Below are 12,128 nucleotides of genomic sequence, written 5' to 3'. Positions count from 1 at the left end.
TTTCTATGAAATATGGGCAGAATTGTCTTTCAAGGCAAGGTCAGAATTGTGGCAAGAGTCGTCTTGGGACATGTTAGAATTATCGGTAATCGGGCCAGAGTTGCCGTTCAGGGCAGACATGAAATGATGGCAGGCGTGGCCTGTTCATTATGAAAGATGGCTGATTAAACTGATTTCATAGGGTGTTTCCATTTACAGTGATCATCGGAGATATTTGGAGGCATTGCTATGATGAGGCAATTAACAGTATGATGACAATAAATCATTCAAAGAGGACTACTCAGAGTTCAAAAACACTTGTTATGTATTGTCTGGATGATATTTTGATGCTGTAATTGGCTAAAATCCACTGTTTCAGTCTCAAGCTACTTGAGAAGTTGGGCTCCTCTATCCAGTTAAAATTAAGTTGTTATCAAATGGATAGTTGGTCTGTGACTCCACCCTGGGCAACAGATTGGAGTCAATAGAAACCTGGAACAGCCTTGTTGTTATAAAGCAGCTTTCTATTCATTAGACTAATTGGCAATGTAATAGATGTGATGCAGCTGTACAAGTGGGAGAACTGACAGCATGCTAAATGGCAAACTCTAAAGTGCCATGAAGGTCATTGATAACACACCTTTGCTACTACCAGCCAAAGCTACTAAAGTCACTATGATGGACAAACAGTATTCAGCATTGCTCCAGTAGTTTGATCAATAAATATTTCATTATATTGCAAAATGATGCTAATGGCCTAAGGTGGGAAATTGCAAATGTCATCTCTAGTTGGAGGTGGAGGAGATTTGCATGAGTTATTAACTCTTCAGTTATTGGTATCAACTATCTATAGACTATGTGCATTTTATGGATTAAAGAGTAATTGAGCGAATATGCATATCTGCATGCTCAACTTCATGTTGATACACTATGATGGTGACATATGATAGTCACGTAGGTGCAATCAAGTAAAATAATCCTGTAATAGGTACATAATCTCATTTGCCACTGGAGTATCATCAAGTACAGATCAATGACAACACAGAATGGGTGTTGGACCACACAGTATTTATGAAATTCTGATTTGATTCAACACCGAATATAGATATGTTGTTTTCATGCTAATTCACAGGTTGCAAAAATATGTGGCATAACAGTGGCGAAAGATACATTCTCGCTACAAGCAGGAGGAATGGTCTTTTATGTCTTCCTCCATTTTGCTTCATCAGTCTGGTCTTCAAATAAAGTCATCAAGAGCCCGCTTTAGGTTTCCCGCTGTGCCTATGCAGTTTGATTCCCGATTTGTCGGGAATAATAATAATGCAACCTTATATGGTTATTCTAAACGTAATTTTGCAGGTTCAGCCTGTGGCTTGGGAGATCAGCTGTTGCATGATAAAATCAATTTATGTTCTACAGATTCTCAATAGACTGCCTACGGCTTGGGTTGTCACACCTAATCTTGTATGTATTCAGAGTGCTGGGATAGCACCAAAAAAGCAGTACTTTGCTTCTTCTGGAGATGGGAAGCGTTTGTTTAATGCTCATGTTACATTTAAAATGGTATAGATTTCTGAGCTCTTGGAGTTCATTTTAAATGGTCTTCGACAATATTGAGTTATAGGTTTGTTAACTGTGCCAAGGTGCTTTCCATCAGATTTGCTGCAGCAAGCTTTGTTGGGTTCACCCCGGATATCGAGTTATTAAAAGATATCTTTAACACACGTTTTCCCAGGACAAGTACAATGCAGTATGGGATGTTGACATTGTGTTAACACTATTTCACCAGGGGGTTCCAGCTACATTCTTAGCTTTGGCCGGATCTCATTAGGTAGTTATCCTCCTGGCGCTGGTTTAGCACAACAGGTCACTCGCTACCTAATTGCGACAGGACAGGATGATTACATCTTTAAATAATATGTATAGTATTTTATGTTATAATTTATTTAAGCAGAGCAGTAGGGGTGTCAGGTCTCAAAATAGGTTAAGGCATACCCAGGGACCTTTTATTATGTGAGGGCACACATATACAACAATACATCAAGGTCACCAAGAGCCTTCGAGGCTCTGAGCTAGCTATGCTTGTTAGTTACATAGAAAATAGATCCAATTTAAAACATTACATAGATTATATTATTCAAAAACTAAATTAAATAAAATCTTCCCTAATGTTTCACCAATCTGTGATAAATGCCTATGTCAAGAAGCTACCATAGCGCACTCTTTTGTTTTTTGTACAAAAATCCAAAAATTCTGGTATGAAATATTTGATATTTTTTCAAAATTGATCAAAATAAAACTGGTACCAAAACCAGAATGGATTATCTTCGGAATATCGGAAGGTAACCCTGAATTAAACGTGTTTCAGAAGAATTTATTTAATTACGGGCTAATAATGGGAAAAAAGCTTATACTTAAATTCTGGAAAAATGCGCCGACACCAACAATAAAAATGTGGATATCAAATATGTTTGAAACATTACATCTGGAAGAGATGAGATTCCTCCTAGCAGGTAAAGCAGACCAATTCCAAAAGACGTGGTCTATGTTTCTGGACCTATTACAAGTATGAGGTGCAATAGTAATCTAAAAAAACACAAATATATAAATAAGCGGAATCAGGACCTGGTAACGGGAGGTAAAATAACAAAAACAGACTTGGTTGGTAGTCCCCTTTCTGCGGAGTTTAATGTTATAATAGAGCGATTGTTTCTATTTTCCCTTTCTTTCTTTTCTAGGGTCTATTTTCTCACTTTACTTCCTTCTCTAACTTCTTTCCTAAGGGGCTTTCTTTTCCTTACACTCTTGCACTGCACGACTCTCTTGCACTTTCTTAACTTTCCTTACTTCTACCTTTTTCTTAAAGCTCAAAAAAAAAAAAATGAAGCGGTACAAAAAATGTATTAAGATATATGTGTTGTGTAGGATTGTAATTTACCGTACTTCTAATAAAAATAAAATTAAAAAAAAAAATTAAAAAAAAAGAAAATAGATGCAGGAGTGGGCAATTCAGCCCTTCGAGCCTGCACCGCCATTCGATATGATCATGGCTGATCATCCAACTGAGTATTTCTAGTATCCCTGATCATCCAACTCAGTTTACAAAAAACTTTATAAGAACGTATCTGTTCAGACCTTTCCAGGTGTTAAAATGGAGTTGAGTTACGCAGGAGTAGATACTGATTCAGGATCTCACTCCACCAGGGCTGCTACAACAGCAGCAGCAAGGATTAATTACATTCTGCTGGACCACATCCTAACGGCTGCAGCACGGTCAAAGGAACGAATTTCCAAACATTTTATAATAACCCATTGCCAGACCAGGGGTATTTGTCAACTTTATTTTATGTTCTATTATAGGTTCCATCCGGATGAGAGATGTGACTATTATTATTATTTTATTTAACAGCATCAGCATGTTTAAATCTATGTCATGATTGTATGCATTATGAATGTTTTCCCTCATTTGTCAATAGAGCAGTTGTGGTTGTGTAGACTTGTTTCTCACGGAATTAAATCACAGAGCTTTGAAATCTTCACGTAGTCACTCACGTGACTCTGAAATAAAATAGTAAGATTAAACGAGCTTACCAGTTTGAAGTTTGATCTTTATTTTATGAGGAGTTACGATGAGAGACTATGTGCCTTCCGCTCCCAACCCTCATAAAGGTCATCTGGTAGTTCTAGTCTTCTCTCATCTTACTATTATACTTCAATCACTATTATCTGTGATTTCACACCTCTGCTTTGAAGATTGACGCAAGTGCGGCTGTACGAGGTTCTTCACGTAGTCCCTCAACGTAACTCCTCATAAAATAAAGATCATACTTCAAACTGGAAAGTTCTCGTTTAATCTTACTATTATATACATTACAATGCCCAACAGCCAAAGGATGATGGACACTCAATAATGCAGCTCACCAGCACTTTTACAAAGACAATTCAGGATGGGTACTACATACTGGCCTTGTCCCCAGAGTCCAGACACTGAAAACGATAGAAAAAAAAGTCAAAGTGAGTTATGCATCACTAAATGGTCGGTCACGGTGGCACAGCGGTAGAGTGTTGCCTTGCAGCGAATGCAGCGCTGGAGACCCGGGTTTCATCCTGACTACAGGTGCTGTCTGTATGGAGTTTGTACGTTCTCCCCGTGACCTGCGTGGGCTTTCTCTGAGATCTTCAGTTTCCTCCCATACTCCAGAGATGCACAGTTTTGTAGGTTATTTGGCTTGGCAAATGTAAAAATTGTCCCTAGTGGGTGTAGGATAGTGTTAATGTGCGGGGATCGCTGGTTGGTGTGGACCTGGTGGGCCGAAGGTCCTGTTTCTGCGCTATATCTCTAAACTAAACTAAACAAAAAAATATAACCCTCCTATATACAAAGAATATGTCGATGTTCACACCCAAATTGTTACGACATCCACACCCTCTCCTTGCCCAGCATAATCAATTTAGTCCAAGATTAACAACATCCAGCCCTGCACACAGTTCACATCACAATGTTAGGCCAATGAAAAAGTTAGTCTACAATTCACTCTGTCTTGGGAAAGCAGGCAACATAATCGAGAACCACTCACACCCCTGTGAGATCATTTTCTCTTCTCCCCTCTCCCGTCGGGCAGAAGATACATCAACTTGAAAGCTCAAACCACCAGATCCAAGAACAATTTCATTATCCACATAGACTGCAGCAAGATCTATGATAAGATTGGCTGCTCTGGAAGTTTAGATCACATGACATTCAGGGAGAACTAGCTGCCAGTCTGAAGAAAGGTCTCGACCCGAAACGTCACCCATTCCTTCTCTCCAGAGTTGCTGCCTATCCCGCTGAGCTACTCTACCTTTTTGTGCCTATCTTGCCTGGATACAGAATCGGCTTCAAGGAAGGAAGCAGAGGATGGCGGTGGAAGGTTATTTTTTCGAATTGGAGGTCTGTGACTAATGGTGTGCCTCAGTGATCGGTGCTGAGGACATTGCTGCTTATGGCTTATAGCAATGAGTTAGATGAAAATGGGCAAGGCATGATTAGTAGGTTTGCAGATGACACTAAAGTAGGTGGAATCATAGATAGTGAAGATGGTTATCAAAAATTACAGCAAATATCAGCCAAACATTCATTGGTTTCTCTTTCCACTGATGCTGCATGACTGGCTGAGTTCTTTCAGCATTTGTTTTTGTTTCAGATTTCAGCATCTGCGGACTGCCTTGTTTACCCTCACTTGCTTGACACTGTGGAATTCAAGGAACAGTATAAATTGCACTAAGTTTCTTGGCTGTTAAATCACAACCAGCTTAACAATGTTTGCTCCTGTGGAGGGAGGTAAAAACACTTTTCGCTCTTCTGCTATGTTGTCAGGATCCAGCACAGTTCACAACTTAGCAGAGTAGGGATGGGTGTGAGTGACCCTAATGTGCTCCAGATTTGTTGGACAGATGCTCTGGTTGGGAAGATTGTTGAACAAGTTAGCTTTGTGGCCAGGGTGGAGGCATTAATCATAGGCGCTTGCTCTGAATGAGATGTACTGTGATGCAGGCCACTGGTGAATTCGTAGTACTCTAATGATTAAAGTTGGAGCCGCCATTTCCCTCTCACTCCCCCCGATCCCCAGCCCCAATCAAATAAACTGCTTTCATTCCAGGACTGAATGTTCTGCCTTTAGAAATGGGTGCAAAATGTAGTTCTGTTTTGCTAAATTGAGAAGATTTTAAAGTTGATCTGGCTCCCTTTACAGGCTCATTATTTTTTATCGCAGTGAAAATAATTCAACTTCAGCATAAAGCACCATAACAGACAAGTTAATTATTCCACTTCTCTTGTGAAGTGTTTCATGGAAATCTAAAAAGCTTTTAAACATAAATCTTGTGCGTTGCTCAAGTTGAAGAGCAACACTTATTAGAGTGAGATAATGTATCTTTCTTCCCAAGTCAATGAAAGGCAACATTGATGTAAATTTTAAACACACGATCCCATTGTTCACCCTCAGTAGTTTCAATACTCCCAGAAAAGTAATGCACAAGACTAAAGGCAAATTAACTTCACTATCTCTTTTGTCTCTTTTGGGCTATTTCATTAAAAAAAAATCCTCTAAATAATTTAACTCCCCAAAATTCACAAACCTGACTGTCCTGGCAGACCCATTGTTTCTGCTTGTTCTTGTCCCACTGAACTTATTTCCACATACCTCGACTCCATCCTATCCCCCCTGGTCAAATCTCTCCCTACCTATGTCCAAGACACCTCACACGCTCTTCGTCTCCTCTATGACTTTCGTTTTCCAGGCCCCCACTCCCTCATCTTCACCATGCATGTCCAGTCACTCTATACCTCCTTCCCCTACCAGGAGGGTCTTAAAGCCCTCCGTTTCTTCCTCGACCGTAGAACCAACCAATCCCCGTCTACCAAAACTCTCCTCCGCCTGGTCCTTGCCCTCAACAAATTTTCCTTTGACTCCTCCCATTTCCTCCAAGTACAAGGCGTAGCTATGGGCACGCGCATGGGCCCCAGTTATGCCTGCCTCGTTGTAGGGTACGTTGAAGAATCGTTGTTCGAGGCATACCGTGGCCCTATCCCCGAACTCTACCTTCGCTACATTGACGACTGCATTGGTGCTACCTCCTGCACCCATGCAGAACTCACTGACTTCATCCATTTCACCAATTCCATCCGGCACTCAAATTCACCTGGACCATTTCCGATATCTCCCTACCGTTTCTAGACCTCACCATATCCATCACAGGTAACAGACCGACATCCACTACAAACCCACTGACTCCCATGGCTATCTGGACTACACTTCTTCCCACCCTGCTTCCTGTAAGGACTCTATTCTCTACTCCCAATTCCTCTGTCTACGCCGCATCTGCACCCAGGATGAGGTGTTTCAAACTAGGACATCGATGTTCTCGTTCTCTAGGGAATGGGGGTTCCCCTCTTCAACTATAGATGAGGCTCTCACTAGGATCTCCTCTATATCCCGTAGCTCCGCTTTCACTCCCCATCCCCCCCCACCTGTAACAAGGACAGAGACCCCCTTGTCCTCACCTTCCAACCTACCAGCCATCACATACAACAGGTAATCCTCCGACAGTTTCGCCACCCCCAACGGGACCCCACCACTGGCCACATCTTCCCCTCCTCCCCTTTCGGCTTTCCACAGAGACCATTCCCTCCGTAACTCCCTGGTCAATTCGGCCCTTCCCACCCAAACCACCCCTCCCCTGGTACTTTCCCTTGCAACTGCAGGAAATGCTACACTTGTCACTTTACCTCCCCCCTCGACTCCATCCAAGGACCCAAGCAGTCTTCCCAGATGAGGTAGAGGTTTACCTGCACCTCCTCCAACCTCATCTATTGCATCCGCTATTTCAGGTGTCTACGGCTCTACATCGGTGAGACCAAGCGCAGGTTTGGCGATTGCTTCGCCCAACACCTTTGCTCAGTTTGCAATAACTAACCTGATCTCCCGGTGGCTCAGCACTTCAACTCCCCCTTCCATTCCGAATCCAACTTTTCTGTCCTGGGCCTCCTCCATGGCCAGAGTGAGTCCCACCGCAAATTGGAGGAGCAACACCTCACCTTTTTCGCTTGGGTAGTTTATACCTCAGTGGTATGAACATTGACCTCCAATTTCAGGCAGTCCTTGCTTTCTCCATCCTTCCCCTCCCCTTCCCAGCTCTCCCACAGCCTACTGTCTCCGCCTCTTCCTTTCTTCTTCCCGCCCCCCCCCCCCCCACATCAGTCTGAAGAAGGGTCTCGACCCGAAATGTCACCTATTCGCTCCATAGATGATGCCTCACCAGCTGAGTTTCTCCAGCGTTTTTGTCTACCTCTAAATATTTAATGCTTTTTAAAACATATAAAATTCTTCAGATTAGATAGACACAAAATGCTGGAGTAACTTGACGGGACATGCAGCATCTCTGGAGAGAAGGAATGGGTATTTCTTCCTCACCCATTCCTTCTCACCAGAGATGCTGCCTGAGTTATACCAGCATTTTGTATCTATCTTCGGTGTAAACTAGCATCTGCAGTTCCTCACACACTAAAGTATTGAGCTTTCCTGAGACCAGAGTACTATTGATGTCAGAAACAAAGATTTGCAGATCCTGGTTGAGATAAAGTGTTGGAGTAATTCAATGGGTCAGGCAGCATATCTGGAGAAAAAGAATAGGTTCATCCTTAATATTGCCTGACCTCTTGAGTTGCTCCAGAACCCTGTGTCTATCTTTACTATTGATGTTATGCTGACATGAAGATGAAATACTAATATGGTGGGATTTCACAAACTATTTGGAATCGTCCAATTGGAGAGAATATAATTTCAGCACCAATTGCATTTTCTAGAGCCGACTGCCTTGTTTTACCTATTCCAAGGACCTAGAATATACCTACACGCCTTACAGGGTTGAGGAAGATGGACTGTGGTTGCTACGGATCAAGAATCTCAGGAAGCTCTCGAGGGCTTGGTCAGAAGTACAGGAGTCAGGTTCTTATGTCGTGGCTGGATTTGTACCTCAAGGACCAAAACATCTTCATGCTTCTTGAAATGTGAGAATACAAAGTTCCATTCTTCCTTCAGCAATTTATGACAGCGAAACTGGAAGATGAGCCACAGTGATGCAGCAGTAGAGTTGCTGCCTTACAGCACCAGAGACCCGGGTTTGATCCTGACTACAGGTGCTGACTGTATAGAGTTTGTACGTTTTCCCTGTGACGCCGTGGGTTTTCTCCGGGTGCTTTTGTTTCCTCCCACACCCCAAAGATGTGAAGGTTTGTAGGTTAATTGGTTTCTGTAAATTGTAAATTGTCCCTAGTGTGTAGGATAATATTTGTGTACGGGGAGAACACTGGTTGGTGTGAACTCAGTGGGCCGAAGGGTCTATTTCCACGCTGTACCTCTAATGTCTAAAGGCTACAATGAAATTTATGGCCTGCTTTGATTTTTTTGGCACAGTGGTTAATGAGTTTGCATGTTTTTAATGGGTTAACTAGACTAAGTGGGACCCGTTGGGTCACAGTCACACGGGAGGCCTGGTCCCCTCAACGCAAACCATTCGCCAACGCATATTCCACCACTCACCTGTTCCCCCAACGCAACCCGTTCCCCCAACACTATATTCCACCACTCACCCATTGACCCTAACTGTGCAGGCGCGGCTCATTTCCCCTCATCTCCCCCCCTTCCTTTTCATGTGTGGGAGGGGAGGAGGGGTGTGGGCGTGTGTGTGGGCAGGGTGGGTGGAGGTGGGGGGGAGATCATGGTGTGGGGAGAGGGGGGTGGGCTGTGGGGGTGGTGTGGGGGGAGGTGTCTGTGGAGGGGGGTGGGGGAGGGGGGTGTGGGGGGAGGGGGAGGTGTGGTGGAGGGGGAGGTGTGGTGGAGGGGGCGTTGTGGGGGGGTGTGGGAATGGGGCGGGGTGGGGGAAGGGGGGTGGGGGAAGGGGGGGTGGGGGAAGGTGGGGGTGTGGGGGGAAGGTGGGGTGGTGGGGGGGGAGAGGGGGAAGGGGGTGTGTGGGGAAGGGGGGTGGTGGTCGCAGCAGACGCAGCTCGCACTCTGCTCACCCCACACCTTCAGCTTTCGGCCTCATGCAGCACCTCCCGGTCGCTCTCTGACTTCACTCAGAGGCTTCCGGTTCAACTTAACAGCTCCCGGCTCATGCTGCTCACGGACTCAGCCCCGCCTCTGGGAATTTATTCTCCATGGGTGCCGGAAGGGGCGTTACTTCCATGGTGACAGACAGGCAAGAAGACCAATCTGCTGATCTCATGATTTTTTAAACCTTCATAACTTTTCTAATATTTCACCAATTGGAACAAAACTTGATGCACTTGGAGCAGAGGAGAATGGTGAGTACGGTGGTGAAAAATCCTAGCGATACAGGTTACCTTTTTTGCACAAATTTTAAAAAACGCAAACCAGAAATGGTCAAGATGAGTGTTTTCGTAATGACTGGGTTAAATTACTGTTAACAGGCCTTTGGTACGTGAGACACAAGAAGGTGCAGATGATTGGGCAAAATGCAAATGCAGGAAGAACTCAGCAGGTCGAGTAGCATCTGGGGAGGTGCACAGATGTCATTTTGGGTTGGACTCATCAGTCTGTAGCGAGGCCCCAACTAGAAATGTCATCTGTCCATTCCCTGCCCAGATGTTGCCTGACCCATTGAGTTTCTCCAGCACTTTGTATTTTGCCTTTGGTACACGAGTTGTGCAAAAGTAACAGAACGATGCAATTAAAGCCCTTGAAGGAATTATTAACAGCGTTAAGTTTCGCAGTCGAGTCTTGTAGAGAAAGCTTGCTCGAGGAAAAAAAATCCTTTGAATAAGTTCCCTTTGATCTTAGGCGATCAGAGTGAGTGGAGGAGATTACATTAGTGTGCCCACATTGGTACACAGTGAGCATGTTGTAGCCAGCCATTGTGGGGACACTTGAATTATACTCATGACAATCAAGTTTCATGACCACATCACTATGGTGAGAAAGACTTTAGACTTTAGAGATGCAGCACAGAAACAGTCCCTTCCATCCACATAATCCACGCCAACCAGTGATCACTCTGTACACTAACACAATCCTACACACTATGGACAATTTGACAATTTTTACCGAAGCCATTTAACCTACAAACCCATATGTTTTTGGAGTGTGGGAGGGAACTGGAGCACCAGAGAAAACCTCTGCAGTCACAGCGAGAACATACAAACTCCGTACCGACAGCACCCTTAGTCAGGATCAAACCCAGGTCTCTGGGGCTGTAAGGTAGCAAGCCTACCGCTGCACCATTGTGCCGCACATAGAACCCGGGGGAAACTCACACAGTAACAGAAGAGCGTACAGACTCTGTACAGACAACACCCAGAGCCAGGATACAACCATAAGGGCCTGTCCCACTTGGGCATTATTTGCGAGTCATTTACGTAACATCATTTACACATCATGACGTGCATGGCGTGCATTACGCGCGCATAGTGTGCGGTGAGACATGGTGACATAGGCAGTGATGCGCGGTCGCGCGCTGCGCCCCAGGATTTTGGGATTTTCAAAATCCTTGCACGCCACCTGCGTGACGTGCAAATGAAGCCTAAGTGGGACAGGCCTTTTAGTCTCTGGCACTGAAAGGCAGCAGCTCTAAAATTGCCAGATTTGGCGCCATTTTCATCTACAGGTGTTGTAAGTGCAGAGCTTATTATCCTGGCCATAAAGGCCCGTTGTCCTGGCAACGTTGCAAGGTCAGACTGGTCAACCGTAGCCGTTGGTGTCCTCAGCTGCAGATCACGTCCGATCCACGCGCTCAGCCTTTTGGAGCGGGGCCCGATCCAGCCGAGCCCCAGGCTGCTGCTGGTCCTCCAGCAGCCCACTCGCCTCCTGCAGCCGGTCTGCTTACCGACCCTCTGTTCCTACTCAGACTCCCTCCTCATAAGACCATACGGAATAGGAGTAGAATTAGGCCATTCCGCCCATCAAGTCTACTTTGCCATTCAATCATGGCTGATCTATCTCACCCTCCTATCCCCATTCTCCTGCCTTCTCCCCATAACCTCTGACACCTGCACTAATCAAGAATCTATCTACGTCTGCCTTAAAAAGGCACAGTGAACAAGTGTATAGAAATAGTACACTGAAACGGTATACAAGAGCTGCCAGATTTGGCACCATTTTCAAGTCCTAGTGCTAAAACTGCCTCCTCCTTACTCTGCTTCAAATGAATTCACAATGACAGCCAAGCAGAAAAGCCTATCACATCCATCACTGGGCCCCATGCTGCATGCACCATGGAAAGCTGCAACGCCTCTCACATTCAAAATAATGACAGGCTGACAGCAGGTGTGGTCATATGATGTGGGAAATACTACCAGAAATTAATATGCCATAGGTAATATCAGGATATTGGCAGTTCTGCTATTGGCAATGCCAATTAACACTAATCTTGGATGTTGCAGATCTCAAGTTGTGACTATGCAAGATTTGGAGAGAGATACATATTGTGAAGTCAAAACTATTTATAGAGAAGATATTTAGACTTCTAATTTATGTAGAGCAAAGGGGAATGTTCCCCATGTGATTTTTTTCAGTTAAATGTAGCTTTATGTAAAATATGTGGATTATGTTTGCATGCATGTGAATGTACATTAACGTACATCAAGGCACTCT

The sequence above is a fragment of the Leucoraja erinacea genome, chromosome 1 (genome assembly GCF_028641065.1).
Source record: "Leucoraja erinacea ecotype New England chromosome 1, Leri_hhj_1, whole genome shotgun sequence".
Lineage (NCBI taxonomy): Eukaryota > Metazoa > Chordata > Chondrichthyes > Rajiformes > Rajidae > Leucoraja > Leucoraja erinaceus.
Note: the sequence above shows the minus strand (reverse complement) of the source record.